At 34.2% G+C, this 17915-nt stretch overlaps 1 long non-coding RNA gene across 2 annotated transcripts; it reads left to right on the forward strand.

Moving 5' to 3' along the window:
* Window positions 1-490: 490 nt before the first annotated feature.
* Window positions 491-6648, forward strand: LOC138138727 (uncharacterized). Of its 2 annotated transcripts, XR_011162082.1 has the most exons (4): window positions 491-878; window positions 5020-5339; window positions 5722-5781; window positions 6376-6648. It is a non-coding gene; the product is annotated as an uncharacterized lncRNA (long non-coding RNA). The 2 variants fall into 2 exon arrangements; XR_011162083.1 differs by lacking the exon at window positions 5722-5781 and having other exon boundaries at window positions 6376-6645.
* The last annotated feature ends 11267 nt before the right edge of the window (window positions 6649-17915 follow it).

Consider the following 17915-nt stretch of genomic DNA (forward strand, 5'->3'; position numbering starts at 1 on the left):
TTTTATTTCGAAATTAGTTATTCAATCTAATGAAAAAAACTTGTAAACTACTCTACAAAAACCTGAAAATCGTAGGTTTAATCTGATAAAAAAATCCGTCAGTAGTCTCTTATTTTATAATTTTAATGATTCAGAACGTGTTCCGATAATTACAGGGTTCATCGCTATTTCTCGACTAATTTTCACCCATTGTGCAATTTGAAACTATAATTACGGGACACCTATATCCTAACCAATAAACACACAAAATATCATTAATATTAAAATAATTTTTGTTTGTTCAAAATCGTGACCATGAGTCGTAACTTTCTGTGTCCCAACTGTTTTCAATAGGAACAACTTTTGATATTCAACGTAGTAGATATTATAAATTATTAAAAACAGTAAAAGTACACCTCCCACAATTTCAACTTTATGTTTCTGTTGGTTTTTCCGCGTAAACAACACACGACACCTACACGCCTTAACAGTATTATTTTTAAAACTTGACACCAAGTCTCGTGGAAAATTGTCAAAACTGAATGTCAAAGCGTTCAAGAGAGAATTGTTTGAGTGTTTTTCGGACGACATTTAAGCAAGTAGCTCTTTTCTATTTGTCGTACTAATAACACATGAATTATGAATGTACCAGTCTGAATAAAATGTAACGAGTGAGTCATTTTAATATTTGTTGCGTTGATTACTGAGACCGGTTACGCGTGAAAGACCCGAAGAGGTCAGTAATTTACAGCAGATGTAAACAAGATTAAAATTTTAAAAAATATACAGTGGGATTATTAAATGTGGGGTATAGTGAGTAAGTTGGTTTGCTTCAAAGCAAGGAAACTTACTGGCTTCTGCCGTTCATTAATGAACCGGTGAAAATACAACTGCAGACGGTAGGTATTACAACATAATTATTCATTTTAATTAAGTAAGAAAATTAACACGATTTGAAATGTTAATCAAAGGCGGTTGAAATGTGATTTTTAGATCAAATGCATGGTACAACGGGAGGTCATGGAAATCTTGCATTTAATTTGATAGTAAAGCTCTCTGTTGAATTAGGTTATGTTTTTCTAAGTTTGAGGTTATAAATAGCGTCGATGTCTAGTGCATTGTTGTCAGTTTTACTGTCAATGCGGGGAATTCAGTAACATGTTATGTTCATTTTGATTTTTCAAACAGAGTAAAACCGAGCTGTGTGAATGTGCTGCTCCGGTTTCACGAGTCACATCGTCGTATCACGAGTTTATGTTTAATGAGAGAATATAGTAAATCACTAAATCAGAAATATTTAAATCCATAAGGAGATGTATTTTTTGGGAGCAACTTACTGATTGCTTCTTTATGCCAGTGGCGTTTCTCCAATACTTAGTCCTAGGTACCCTTTTTTTTTTAGTTTCAAATTTGACAAATGCAGAAACAGATTAAAATAAACTAAGAAATTCTTTTGTTTTACATTATAGATGTGATATCCCCTTGCTATTTTTTGTTAACCAATTGAAATCGGTGATAAAGAATCATGTGACACATAAATCATATTATCAAAAAAATGCAACTTTTATATCACGCAAAAGTCATTAAAGATAATTGAAAGCAATTACTTATTTATAACATAATAATTTGAGAACAACTCTAGAACAATTTTTCCAATTTTTTTTTTTAATATACAGGGTGTCCCAGAACTGGCTCCCCAGAGAAAACAGGCATGTGCCGACAACAAAAGAGACTCTAAATTGAGTAAAATAAATTTTCTGCTAGCTCAAATTACCGAGTTATAAAGTTTTCAATTTCACCAATCCTGGAAGCTCGTCCTCAGGTATTACTAAAAAATCCGATCGGTTGCTAAACAACAACAAAAAATCTATGATATCGCACAAATCAATAAAATGTTTGGGCAACTGGAATTTTGACGTTTTCCGATATAAAAATTCGTTGACGTTTATCTGTCATCAACATCAAGACTTGACAATTGCAAAAGATAATAACTTCGAAATAAAACAATAAAAATGGCGATTCTAAATAGAACCAGTTATTTAAGTAGGTAATAATGTTAAAGCAGATGTTCGAAATGACCACCATTCATTTGTATGCACAATTGTGCTCTACGTAACAAACTTCTTGTAGTAGCGCTAGTTATCATTTCTTCAGTAACTGAAACAAAAGCTCTCAGATCAGCCTCTGAATTTATGGGCCGCCGATAAATGATTCAGATCTGGAGACCTGGCTGGCCAATGATGCGGTCCTCCTCGACCGATCCAGCGCTGTGGATATTGGTTATCCAAAATTTCCCGAACGTTTCTGCTAAACTGTGGTGGAGCACCATCATGTTGGAACCAGTCATTTATGCGATAAGCAAGAGGTACAATTTCAAGTAAATCAGGTAGCTCCGTGCCAATGAACTGAGCATATCTCGCCCCCGTTAATCTTGCGGGGAATTCAAACGGTCCAATCTAGAGCAGGGGATTCGGAATTTTAACAAATGGAAGGATCCACCACACTATACTTGCCAAACGATCGCCCAATAGTCCAGTCCACAAATTAACAGAAAACCAATGCTGAAAACCTCTGGGAAATAATTTTCTTGGATTTTCGTCTGCCCAGATATGAAGGTTGTAATAATTGGAACAACCTTACCGGCAAAATAGCGACTCATCAGAAAACAGTATTCGTAACAAGAAGTGTGGAGCATCGTTTTGGTTTATTAACCATAGACAAAACTCTCGCTTAATTGGATAACCCTCTGGCAGAAGATGTTGTACTCGTGTATAGTGGTACGGATGCCTCCTATTATCAGCTATATACCATTCACGATGTTTTGGCATAAGGGGAGGCTATGATTTCATTTTTTAACGTTGGATGCATGTTTGATTTCTGTCATCTCTGCTGTCACTAAAGTGCCTGACATGCGGACCTATCAAAATGAACGTAACATGTTGCCGAATTTACCGTAATCATAATTAAGCGACTTTAAGACGTATTGATGGTGTTTTTGTATTAGACTGCAGAACATATTTTCAGTAAGTTACAATGAAGTCAAGTTTTTTTTTTTGTATAAATTGAATCGTAGGTGAGTACAAGAAAAAAATGTAACACGGATAGTGAAGGAAGAAACAATGACACCATTGAAATGGCACAGGGGTTTTGTAAGACCTATTATAACTTCCCGATAGAGTTGTGAATTTATGGCTTGAGTCTATTTTGAAATGTACTCCTGAAATTTGCCAATATTTTTGTAAATATTGTGAAGAACTTATTTCGGAAGATTGGGCAAAATTAATGTGAAATCTTTCATTTGAAAACGTTTTTCGTTTAATAATTTCATTAGGAGAATCTGACTCGGAATTTGATTGGGATTTTGAAGCAGGTAATGATGATTCAGAATTTTCTAATGAAATTATGGAAGTTGAATAATTTTGTTCTTTTTTGTCATAGACGATGGGTGTGTAAATATTTTGCAGAAAGATTCGAATAAAGTAAGGCTTAATAAATAGGTACAAGATTTTATACAATCTAGTTCTAGGAATGTTTTGGTTAAAATGAAAAATTCATTGAGAAGTTACTAACTGGTTGGTTAAGACACTGTATAGGTGGGTTATCTAAGTGGTGCATAAATTAACAGGAGCCACTTCGTCTTTCGGTCCCGGTCCCTACTATTCTGTAGTTTGTTCAAGTCAGTTTCCTGTTTTGTTAAATTGGATTAAAAATGTGTGAGTATTGTTATATTGCAAACTAGTAAAACTGACAACAATGCACTAGACAGTGACGCAGTTTATAACCTCAAATTTAGAAAAACATAACCTAATTCAACAGACAGCTTTACTGCCAACTTAAATGCACTTTTTCCATGGCCTCCCCTTATGCCAAAACATCGTGAATGGCATATAGAACTCTCTGCACCGAACTCTTGGATAAACCCATTTCACGAGAAACTGTTCGAATATTCCGGGTGCCGTCTTCCTCAAAGACATTCAATACGGCTTCCTCGTGTTCGACAGTCCTTACATTTCTTGAAGCACCCCCAACTTCTTCTTCGAACTGGCTGCATCTGACCCGTTTCTCGACTCCGAGCGATTAATTTCAGAATTGTTTTATGATCCGGATGACTTTGTCTTTGTGGAAATTGTTCACGGTACAACCTTACTGCTTCACGTGCATTGTTCCCACATCGTGCAAAAGTAAGAATCATATCTACGTACTCAGAGGAAGAATACATGTTAAATGATACACTTGAATTAAATACCGCAGCGAAATTGTATATCAAATGTCAAACTGACGTAAACAATCATTCTAATAAATGTAGTGGACCAAATTTAATAGACAGAATTATAGAGGTTTACGGATAAAAAGGAAACCCAGGCAACGCATAATTGCGATTATTCCACCTTAATGATGCTCAACTCTGATTGGTCAACTTCAGAATGTCTTTTCTCGGTTATCATTTGAAATAGGACTTTTTTTCTTCAAAATACACGTTAATATATTCGTCCAAAGGCTCCCTTTTTTCTCTGGGGAGCCAGTTCTGGGACACCCTGTAGAACTTATAATTTGCTTTAAGTTAATGTTTTTCACTTACAATATTATTTTTTCTGACTACGTTATCTTAAATCTAAATAAAGAAATTGGAATATTATAAAAAACGAAGGAAGCCATGCCTTTCGTGATTTTGAAGTATCGAGATGAAGTTTTCAGATCACACAAACCTATCTAAACCATCTAAAAATTTGAAAAATGATTTTGAAAATTTGCCTTTTACGTAAAAATTTGGTGCTGTCAAAAAAAAACTTTGTAAAAATTGTTATTAAGTGTTGAAATTTGTCGTGTCACATTCTTCTTCTGAAGATCTCTTGAAAGCAAAAAATGGTAAAGGGGTGAAATTTACAAGATAAATAAAAAAAATGTCATGCAACTTATAGTGTCCATTTCTTAAGCTTGCTTTAATTTTAATTCACTATATTCAATTACGATCATCTGTCTTGTCACTAGTCTTTACATATTTTCTGCGCAATTGATACCTTCATTACTTTTTTATTCTAGTGCCAGAGGACATACGTGAAGGACACCAGTACCCTACACATTAAGTCATTTTAATTGCTTTTTAATTAAAGACATTGCATTGCAAGTCTAGATATCCGACGAATCGCCTAAAGACACTTTGAAAAAACTCTAATTTGCAACTTATTCGTTTCTTATCCCACTGGCTTTTGCTGCAAACGGTGAAGTTTGACACAGAATTATCATGTAACAGCTTTCAACAATGAAAAAAATATACAAAATACCTACCAGTACTTAATGTAATTGTAGCATGTGCAACACCCAACTGACTTTGAACGACACTTTTATCTCCAATTATTTTGGTAAGTAGAATCATTTATTTATATTAAAATTAAATTAAATTAAAGTGCAAAGCATATAAAGGTGAGCTTTGTATTGAATAAAGCTCTCTACTTCTGAAAGGGAAGTTTTTTACTTAGGCAGCACTATGTTAAAAAGTAGCTAAATAGTTCTCTTAGCACTGCTCTAGCAATGGAAAAATTCTTAGAGTTCCAAAAATTTGATACGATTTTTCTTCAAATAATTTCTAACATTTGCACTAAAATAATTAATTTTTTTAGACTATGGAAAAACCTCTCGGAGAATAATTTTTTATTTATCATATTGCTAGTATTTTTACTTGAACAACATTTTTTCAGCGTTGGCTGATCTACCTTTTAAGTTGCTAATTTACTGTATTTCTAGTTGAAAATGGTATTCCTCAAGGATCTATTCTAGGGCCAATGTTGTTAGAATTATTTGACGGTATGTCAGTTTATAAATAAATAATTCAATGACATTTTTAAAAATTATTTGATAGGTACTGTCAAGTAGACAATTAATTGACAAATAATTGAAACCAAATTTACATTAGGAAAAATTTCATTTCCCGTTTTTTCTGAATTCAGCTGAATTCAGCAATGAAATGATAAAAAAAATTAAACTGTACATATAATTAATCTACACTCGAAAAAATCGAGTAAGCTATGACTATCACGGTTTAGTTTGCAGCCCTAGTTTAAATATTGCTGTTGTCAAGGAAACGTACATATTTAAGTTTTCTGTTTTATAATGAACAAAAACTTGACTGTTGTCAAATCCGGCAGTATTTAATCTAGGGCTGCCAACCAACCATAATAGTCATGGCTTACTAGATTTTACGGAATTTATACAACAAGAAATTGTGAATAAGTGTAATTGTAAAATTTATGAAATTATAAAGTTAATATATTCAAAGCAGATAAGCTTATGCCAACCAATAACAATCTAGCCAAATTCTTGTTAAGTGATAATATATTCTAACCTACACAAACAGTCATCATTATCTTAATACAATAGTAAACACAATAAATTTCGTAGGTGTTCCATCAAGAATCGTATGAATATAAACGTAAAATATTCCAAAAAAAAAAACAATGACATCCACGGGTGCAATTTCCACAGAGCAGCGAGTGAAAATTAGCTTTATGTGAGTTTTAATCGCAACGACGCAAAATTAGAAACATTCCAGTTGTGCCTGATAAAATCTTGCGCCTCGAATCGAAATAAATAAATCCGAATGTCTCCTGAATCGTTGGTGTTTTTCTTATTAACCCACACACATCCCGGCGAACATTTCAACCTGTTGAATGCGAGCAATTTGTCCGAAAAAATCGCCAACGCCTCTTTACTGTTAGGTTAAAAACCCGCGGACGCTTTTTCCAGCTCCGAAGATCCAATCAAGACCCAATCACTCCAACTGTCCGTTACGACACTTCCAAGACCAAAAAAAAAAAAAAAATCCGGGCGAGGGTTGTAAATCACAAATTTGCATATATTTTTGGCGACGTGACATCAGAGGGCTGCACGAAACTGGCAAAAATTCTGGTGCAGTTTGTCCTCGATTACGTCACCGCGTCAATGAGATCTAATTCGTGTCCGTTGAATGAAGAAATTTCCGCAGAATTCAGTGAGTGAAGGTTTTTGATCGAAATTCGTAGGCGAGCCGAATATGGAGATATGTCCTGATCCAGGCATCGGACGGTAGGTGGAGGTGGTGACGTCATAACTGGTAAACTTATGCACGTATGTAGGTACTTAAGTAACAATTAAAAGTGGCACTTGTTTCATGTGTGACTGTTTCGAAGGGGACCTTTCGAGATGTTGCGCTCGATAAATGAGCGCTTTTATGGGCTTTTGTCTAGAGGACGTTATCGGTACAACTGTAATTAGTATTTATATCACACACTTGATTAGTCGGAATGCAACACTCCTTTATTTCTCTCGGATTGATGATGCAACGAGCGATCAAGAAATAAATTTACATCGTCTTAGGTCGATTTTGACACGCAATACATAACCTCAAAGTTAAAACGTTTGGTAGGTAATGTAAAAATGGAAGAAAAGTGTTGTCACCTTTCAGCTGATTGTTCAAGAAATAAAGGGAAAAGAGAAACTCTTGTCTTAAAAGTGTCGCTTCTTTTATTTTGAAATAGTTCTCTCAACATTCGCAAATTAATGATCAACATCAAGTCGCAATTAATAAATTTGATCTCCCAGGGTCCAATTTCATGTTGAGTTACCACCGTCGCAAATTCTCGTTGCTATGACGACGGCGCCAATGACTTGCGACCCAACTTGAAATCTCACAGAGAGCAACGGTATTGTCTCGATAAAAATGGTAAAGACTAGCTCTGGATTGAGCTTTTGTAAGTAAAAACTCACAAAGATGGTCGATGCAAAGTAAAGAAGCTCGCAATGGTACGTCATTTTTAAGTTGAAATGTACACTTTGTGAATTGACAATATAAATCTTTCAGATTTTGTTTTTTTTTTTTGCTTTATCAGATATTCATCAGTAGATAGTAGATCGAAGAAATCGAAAGTACAGTCAAATTGGTGAAAAATAAATAAATAATTAGTGCCAGTTCTTCTACAAATGATAACATTACTTGAAGTGTGATGCACATATTGTCTCTATTCAAACTACTAGATGCTCCAACCGTCATATTTTCACTTCTTTTATTCACTGTTTCGGACAAACTTATTGTTATAAATAATTTTTGAGTGGCTGAGCTGATTGTACATTAAAATTAGATCAATAAAAGAACCAAACATCTGAAGAAAGTCGGATTATTTGTGAACAATTTTGTCTAAATACCCACTTTGTAAAGAAGTGCTACGTCCAAGCTAAACCAGCCATTAGCAGTGAAATTTGTTTCACTTGACCCCAACAACCTGATCCCCATATTGTAGAACTGAAAAAGAACTGAAGTAAATATTTTTAAAAAACCAAAACCAACTCACCGTCTGTTCGTTTCTTACGACCATGGCATTAACCAAATCGAGTCGGAACAACTTTGCTTCAATTTTGAAATCTTCACACCACCAACATAGAGAAATCATCGGCACCAAGAATCTCATCAACCACAAAAATTCAAAGAAAAGCATTGACCAAATGGAGGTGGTTTTAATATCAAGATAGATATAGAAGAAGTTGTAGATTAACCAGATGTAGTTTTTACCGCAGGTTGTTAAATTCTGGATGCCAAAAATTTCGTTCGTTAAACGAGCTAATTCCTCTAGCTCTTGGTAAGATTTGAAAATTGCCTCGACATCGTTCTGGACCAGTTCTTGTCTTAACAGTTGTAAATTGCTTGTCAAGATTAAGACAAAGTTGGTAAATACAATGGTGGAAAGCAACACCACCAGTTCGGTGAGAATGTAAAAGGTAAATTCTGAAAGCGAGTCTTGGGTTCGAGCTTGCAGGTAAATGCTCACTAAGAGGGTCAACACTATGTAAAAGAACTCGAAATAGTATTTTACTCTTAAGTCGAGTGGAGCACTTTTGCCATCGTGCAACATGAGTCTTTCGCAGATCTTCCTAAATTTTTTGCGATAGTAGAAACTCATGATTTGGCAGTAGATGGAATTAAGGCCGAATGCTATCATGCCCGCGAAATACAGATAGTCGATGAGTTCCAGTCCTTCGTTGAGTAGTGGGATTTTTTGGAATGGAAGCGTGAAAGTAATGTACATGCTGGAAATGATGGTGATAGAATAGAGTAGAATTTTTACGCAATACATTTTCGTAGGAGAATTGAGTTTGGTTCTGTTATTTTTTGATTTTTTTATTTTTATAGGGAACACGCAAAGAATGTTGGCTGCAGTGTTGATCACAGCCAACATTTTTCAAGACTGGGTTGCTATGTTAGAAAAGTCCATACTTATTTTATCTTTTCCGATATCAGACAAGAACAATAATTACTTCCTCATTAATAATTCTGCAGCATTTATTCTTTGTAAACATTTTGTGGCCACTCTGAATACTACGTCTTCAAATAATTGCTGCCTTCGAAATTCAAATATTTTACAGAAACCAATAGTTCTTCAGAGAACAGTACGTCTGCTGCAGGAACAGTAGATTATATCATTAAGAGTAGAAGTGAGTCTTTTTGTGCTAACCTTTTATCTATTTCTTCTGGCTCTTCCGTTCGATGATGCTCACAGCTGTTGTTAAAATCTTGTCTTTGGTCCCGTCTTTTATTGTAAAAATCTTGTTAGTTGTTTCCAATTTATTATTAACTGACTCGGCAACATAACTTTCAGCAATGCCAGAGCTTTTCCAACCTCCGTGTCTTTTGAGGCCTAAGAAACCCACTCCAGAATTCGCTAGCAATGTGGCAGACGAACGTTGAAACCAGTGCCCTGTATATAAATTTGCTTCCGCTAAGTTCAAAAACTAGGCTACCTTTGACGGAATTTTCATCAATGTATATTTGCCAACCCGTCGGTTCACACATCTACCAGACTCATAACGAAGAAGGAACCGAGGATTGTTGGTTATCTTTTTTCGAATTTCAAAATATTTCTTGAATTGGTCCAAGTAATTAATGCTTTGTTCAGGATTATCCACAATCCACAATTGTGAACATATGTTGAGTGCCAGTTTTTGTCTTCGGAATTTTAACAACAGTAAATGTGAGGTCACTGCATTTTACAAAACTCATCAGTCCTGCAGGCACCTGCGATACCCACAACTATTACAGTCTAAAAAGATCAAGAAACTGCAACGTCACCTTCATGAGTGAGTAAATTTCATTCATTTTATCTTTGAAGAACTTCACAATATTTTTCCTATTGTGGTTTTTTTGATATTTTTGGAACATAACCTTGATTTTTCCTCTTTAAGTAACCAATTAGTTTTGCATATTTAGAGATATCCACATCTTCTTTATAAAGAATAGTTGTTTTCAGCATTGAGTATTCGCACCATAAACTGGCTGGTGACTTCAGTTTTCAGACCGTTCAGCTATATAAGCCAGCATCACATTTTCAGTTATAATTGTTACATTCTTCGCACGTAACCACTTTTGAAAGACGTCAAAAGTATATTTATACCTTTTCCTGGATTTTGATGGCAATAAATCCAAACACGCAATATTTGGTCCTTCATATACTTCAATATTTTAAGGTTTTAAATGAGAAAAAGTTCTTGCAAATCAGTCGCACAAGTTTTGTTTTTTTCATGTAATGTTTATTATGTTTACATAGCAACTCCCATAAGCAATTTAAAAATTAAACGTCGATACGTCTCTAATTTGTATGTTAATTTAAAATCAGATAATCATGTGAAATGAGGTTAATTAATCGGTATCGGTAGCGTAAAAAACTTAATAAGCGACACGAAATGTAAGGACTAAAAATCATTCTCGAAAGAATAACAAACCTCGGTTACACCTCGGCCAGTACAATTCTACCTCGAATGTTATGACGTCCTTACAGTCCTTGTAGCTTAAATAACTATTAAATGATAAATAGGTTAGTGTAAAGTAAAGTAAAGAAGCTCGCAATGGTACGTCATTTTTAAATCATGGTCTACACTTTGTGAATTGTACAATATAAGTCTTTCAGGTTTTGCATTTTTTTTTGCTATACATATATCAGAAATTCATCGGTTGACAGCAGATCGAAGAAATCGAAAGTACAGTAAAATTGGTGAAAAATAAATGGTTACACCACTTGAAGTGTGATTTTGTAAGTGATGCACATGTTGATAATATTGTCCATATCCAAACTACTACTACGCAGTTGGCGTTGAAAACCCACATAAATTTTGGATGTGCCGCCAGCCTCGCAACGTTAGACAAACTAGTAGACAGATTTCCACTACCGCCGGTAGCTCCATCTACCGGTGACACTAGTCTCACTCATGTTATGAGGCTTGCGGCACATTCAACTAAACGTCTACTGCGATGGGACAATCATTTATTATGACCCTGTAGATGCTCCAACAGTCAAAATAATTTGAATATTTATTCACTGTTTTGGACAAACTTATTGTTATAACTAATTTTTGAGTGGCTGAGCTGATTGTACATTAAAATTATGCCAATAGAAGAACCAAACATCTGAAAAAAGTCTAAATACCCACTTTGTAAAGAAGTGCTACGTCCAAGCTGAACCAGCCATTAGCAATGAAATTTGTTCCACTTGACCCCAACAACCTGATCCTCATATTGTAGAACTGAAACGGAATTGAATGAAATTATAAAAAAACCAAAACCATGTTCGTCTCTTACAACCATGGCATTAACCAAATCGAGTCGAAACAATTTTGCTTCAATTTCGAAATCTTGACACCACCAACATCGGGAAATCATCGGCACCAAGTGTCTCATCAACCACAAAAATTCAAAGAAAAGCATTAACCAAATGGGGGTGGTTTTGTTTTCGAGATACAAATAGAAGAAGTTGTAAATCAACCAGATGTAGTTTTTTGCACAGATTGTTAAATTCTGGATGCCAAAAATGTCGTTCGTTAAACGAACCAATTCATCTAGCTCTTGGTAAGATTTGAAAATTGCCTCGACATCGTTCTGGACCAGTTCTCGTCTTAACAGTCTTAAATTGCTTGTCAAGATTAAAACAAAGTTGACAAATACAGTGGTGGAAAGCAACACCACCAGTTCGGATAGTATGTAAAAGATTTTTTCTGAAAGCGAGTCTTGGGCCCAAACTTGCAGGTAAATGCTGACCAAGACGGTCAACACTATGTAAAAGAACTCGAAATAGTATATTAATCTTAAATCGAGTGGAGCACTTTTGACATCGTGCAACATGAGCCTTTCACAGATCTTTCTAAATTTTTTGCGATAGTAGAAACTCATGATTTGGCAGCAGATGGAATTATGGGTGAGTGCTGTCAAGCCTGCGAAATACAGACAGTCGATGAGTTCCAGTTCTTCATAGAGTAGTGAGATTCTTTGGAATGGAAGCTTAAAACTAATATACATGTTGGAAATGATAATGATAGAATAGATTAGGATATTTACGTAATATTTTTTCGTAGGAGGATGGAGTTTGGTTTTCGATTTTTTTATTTTTATAGGGAACACGCAAATAATGTTGGCTACAGTGTTGATCACAGCCAACATTTTTCAAGACTGGGTTGCCATGTTAGAAAAGTCCATAAACTAATTTTATCTTTCCCGATATCAGTCAGGAACAATTACTTCCTCATTAATGATTCTGCAGCATTTATTCTTCGTAAACACTTTGTCGCCACTCTGAATATTAAGTTTTTAAATAACTCCTGCCTTCAAACTTCAAATATTCTACAAAAAACACTAGTTCTTCAGAGAACAGTGAGTCTACGGCAGGAAACTCTTCTTTGTAGTTCGCTTGGGTGCTCAAAACAATTTAAAAACATGTTTGAAAGGTCGTTTCAAAAGCTTCACTAGCTCAAGAAGATTTTAAAATTGATAATAATTTGTAGAAAAATTTCCTAAAATTCTTGTAACGTGTAACAAACGTTAAAAAATTGAATTTAGAAATAATTAATGTCTATTAGATTTGCAACGTAGAGAACACAAGACGTGAGGTGACATGACTACACACCGAAGAACCAGAAACAATCGAGGCGAGCTGACTACACCGCAATATTCTTATGCAAATTTATTTTTACTACGCAGCTCTCTGGTGTGATATTGTGATGAAACGAAGTACAGAACGCAACAAGGAATTTTCTGTTTCTAACAAAATTCGTTTGAAGAAAATCAATTCGTCAGTTTTTGAGTTACGTGAATTCAAGCAGAGAAACAAACGGACAAAAATTCTAAAATTTGCTAAAATGTCTTCCGTAACGCTAAAGTAACCAAAAAATTTGTTTAAATATTGAAATAACAGACAGACACTCAATTTTTATTTATATTTATGGAGTTCAGCGCCTTGTTAATTCATGAGAATAATTAACATAAAATGTAATATGTTAACGTTATAGTGATGATTCTGGTTCATGCGTTTGAATTAAGATGCATTACAAACTCGTCAATGGGTTGATTCGTAATTAACTTTATGTTAATTATGCTAATTATCCTTCAAGCTAATGTCTGGTCAAGAATGAAGGTTTCAGCAAATTCAAAAAACATATTTTAAATGATAAATAGGTTGAGGTTAACAGTGTTAATATCTTGAAACTGGAAAAATTGGCAAAATCATTTGTGAAAAATTTTAAAAAAGATCTTAGTCAAAGAAATATATGCTACAAAACAGTCAAATTTTGAATATATCATCAAATAGTAAAAAAAAATTGTTAGTATGAATTACGAAATAATATTAGTAGTCCAATCAATATGGAGTTTTACCTTGCAAAAGGTACAGAAAAGTTTATACTTGGCAGGTAAGATACGCCAAATGATCCTGATGATGATGATGATGATGACCCCGAGGAACAAGAGGAAAATTCTCAAGAGGAATTCCCGAATTCATAAACTGATCGATCCAGATCATTTGGATCCGTCAACGTTACAAAGAGATCAAAAAGAGTAAAACAGTAAACTTCTACTGCATCGTGGACTATGCCCACCGGGGACACTACGTAAAAAAAAACGCACCCTATTGCTCTACCTCTGTGGTGGTGTGGAAAAGAATAAAAAGTACAAAAATAAAAGAAATTCTCGATTTCTACACACTGTAACTACGAAACTATTGATCTGACAAAAAAACATGAAGAACAAAAAATGTAGAGAATTGTACGCTCTACATTTTCTATAATAACTTAGATAGACATATCTCGCACGGATAATGAAATAATCGCAGAAGTGTGATTTTCCACCCCTACTCTCTAGTATGGCGGGGCGAGCGGCAACCCCCCAAGGTCGCAAACTCGGCAATATTAATAATATGCCTAATAGAAAATACCTGCTAAGTATAAACTTTTCTGTACCTTTTGGAAGGTGGAGCCATTTTTATGTCTCTATTGACTGGACTATAGTATGTGGCGGAGAAGGTGTTGTTCCAACTAAGATTTAACTATTCAATATTGAACTGTAATTTAATTTGGCACAAAAAAAATGTCTGAAATATTTTTTTTTGAAACAAAAGTTATTACGTCATTGCAAGAACGATTTCAGTAATAAATAATATAAGTTTTAACAAATATTACTATTTTTCGATAAAAATTCTCTAAAAGATATTTGTATATTCTCTATATTCAGGAAAGAAAAAATTTTAATTGAAAGCGAAAAAAAATCACTTTAGAAAAGAATTCGAGAATCAATACTAAAATGAAAGTAGAAAGAATTCAACAACTGTAAAAACATATTTAATAATAAATAGTTATTTACAGTAAGAGTGAGTAAGGTAAAGCTTTCGTCCACGCAAATTGCGTGTTCGTTGACGAAGCGGAGCTGAGTGGACGATTCAATTCAAGTGAACGAAAGCGGCCTTACTCTTGAGTGCTGTATTTGGTTTTGTTCGATACCTCCTTAGAAAGTCAGTCTGTATTCAAAATTTTAAATAAAAGAATCACATTTTTGGACGGATTTGTTGCTAGAAAAAATATTAAATACAAAATAAACAAAGTTCTGCAACGTCAATAAAGTGGTTGTGTGCACATTGTGGAAATGGATGATACGTTCCTGATAATGTCTTGGAAAAGGTAAGTTAACGAAAGAGAAACGTCCGCCTACTGGTAACTATGGATCCAAATTCACTTTCTAGGGAGATTAAAAGTTAAAAAATATAACAGTAATGAATGATAAATAAATCCAGCCTCGATGCTGTGTTCTATTTTTATCTAAATAATAACCATCAAGGAATCATTACCAACTTAGGCTATCCATTTCTGTACAAAAAACCAACACTTTGGACTTGGATTAAAAATAAAACAAAAGATTCAAAAAGAAAACATTATATTTTTCAGTTTAAATATTCTTCACAATGCGAGCCACTATCAATGAGTCAACAAAATTATTTTTACAAAATAACTTAAAGAGAGAGACAAATTAAATAACTGATCCAATTAGAATAAAATATTTTTATTCGATATCAAATAATTTACACTTGACCACTTCATTTATTATTAAGACAAAAATTGTTAGTTCACTGCACTGCAAATATTGTTGCTTCCATTCGTCATTGATTTATGATTTCATTTAAAAATAATTCTTTCACTCACCGGTGAGCAAATAATGATTGTTGTAAACAATCTTCGAATGACGAAGCTGGTTGTACATCAAGATAAAGTTAATAAAAGACGCAACCATCTGAAAGAAGCATAAGTTTTTTGCATCCCGCTACAAAACTTTGATGTTTATTAAATACCCACTTTGTAGACAAATACCATGTCCAAATTGAAGCAGTCACAAGCTTTAAAAACTGTCCGATTTGACCCCATCAATTTGACCCCCGTGTTGTAGAACTAGAACAAATTTGACCACAACTAGAAAAATTTAATCAGAGAAATACCGTTTTGTCGTTTCTGTTGACCATGGAGTTGACCAAATCCATTCGAAAAAACTTCATTTCAATTTTGAAATTTTCACACGACCAACATATGAATATTGTGGGCAGAAGGTGTCTCATCAGCCAAAAAAATTTGGATAAAATAAATGTCCAAATGGACCCACTTTTAATCTGAAGATACATATAAAACAAATTGTAGATTATCCAGACGTAGCTTTTGGCACAAATCGTCAAGTTCTGAGAACTGAAGATTTTGTTGGTTAAGCGCGCCAACTCCTCTAACTCTTGGAAGTTTTGCAAAATCAAATCTGATTCGTGGTCCATCAGGTTTTGTCTCAATATTCGCAAATTACTGGTCAAGATTAGGACACAGTTGGCGAATACTATCGAAGACAGCAACACTACGGATTCGGTTAAAATGTAGAAGATAAACTCTGAAACGGAGTCATGGGCTCGTGCTTGTAAATAAGTGCTCACTGAAGTGGCCAGCACTATGTAAAAAAGCTCAAAATAGTATGTTACTCTTAAGTCGAGTGCTACACTCTTAGGGTTACATAACACAAGTCGTTCGCAAATTTTTCCAAATTTTTTCCTATGGTAGAAACTCATGATCTGGCAGTAAATGGGACAAATCGAGAGTACTGTCAAAGCTACGAAGTGAATGCAATCAATTAATTCCAGATCTTCAGAGAGGGAGGAATGTCTTCGAATTTCGACACTAAATGTGATACAAATGCTGCAAACGATGATGACCGAATAAATTAGTATTCTTAGGCAGTACAGTCTAGTGGGAGGACACAGTCTAGTTCTGTGCTTTTTTGAGCTTTCGATTTTGATGGGAAAAACGCAAAAAAAGTTGGCGGCGGTGTTAATCAAACTCGACATGTCTGAAGATTAGTCTGTTGTGTCCATAAAAAAGCTCGATGGTTATCAGTTTTTATTATTCTTTTGTCCGGAATAATTACTTGCTCGTAAATAATTAGTTGCATTTTACAACTGGACAGGTCGCAGTATAATTACTTTGCCTTTATAATTGTGTTACAATAAGAAAATAAACACATACGGAGTGATGGGGAAATTTTTGATCATGTCACATCTTTGCAATTGTATTTCATGTTCCAGAGATAATGTTAATTCGCACGACAATTAACATAAAATATAATAAACGATTCATGTTTTTTAATTAATACACATTAACAGTTTGTCAATGAGAGAGTTTGTAATTAATTTTATGTTAATTATTCTCGACGAGAATCTATAAAAGTGTCCACCCAAGAATGAGGATTTCGGCAACTTCCAAAAACACATTTAAATGCTAAATACGTTGTTGGTGTTGACAGAAAAGATGAATATTATTCAGAGGAGGTTAAAAATGCTTAAATTTGAAATTCAAATGTCATTTTGATTAAAAAAAAAAATTGAAAAATATTGTTTCAGGCATGGTTTACTTAAGAAATGTTCTTGAAAAATCTCAGAAAATATCGAAAAAGATTTTAGTAGTTTAGACTGAAAAATAAATAGTTAAAAAAAGAAAAGAGAGAAATACTTAAGATTTACAAAAATCTTAAATTATAGTAAATTACTCAACTGCGTGTAATGATGACTATGACTCATAAGATGATGTTTGTGTTCATCAGATTCGAGTAAGAATAGCCATTACACGCGAGTAGAATGCCACTGCTACGTAAAAACTTCATCAGTTTCACTATAAAATTTATTCATTACTTCTTTTTATAACATTTTAAAGTGATTTTGAGACATGACTATTGCGCAGTATCACAGCAACGTTCACAACTTCACAACCGGTCAAGTAATGGGACTAATGGAATTTGGAGTGCTCAGAATCCACACGAATTTATAGACTCCTTTACATTTTTGAAAATTGGCGTGTGGAACTTTGGATAGCAGTTTCCCGTAGACTGATTGGACCAATATTTTTTAATGGAATTATCAACAGACAAAGGTACAGACAACAAATACTGGAACCATTCATTAATCAGCTTGTGATGAAGAAGTTCAAACTGGATACTTTCAGCATGATGGTGCCACAGCTCACATAGCTCGAGAAACATTAAATTATTTACAAGAGTTTTATGATGATCGCATTATAAGTAGAAATTTACATCCTGCGTGACCCCTTCGTCTGTCGATCTCACCCCAATGGACTTTTCAAAC

This window comes from Tenebrio molitor, chromosome 9, assembly GCF_963966145.1.
Source record: "Tenebrio molitor chromosome 9, icTenMoli1.1, whole genome shotgun sequence".
NCBI classification, from domain to species: domain Eukaryota; kingdom Metazoa; phylum Arthropoda; class Insecta; order Coleoptera; family Tenebrionidae; genus Tenebrio; species Tenebrio molitor.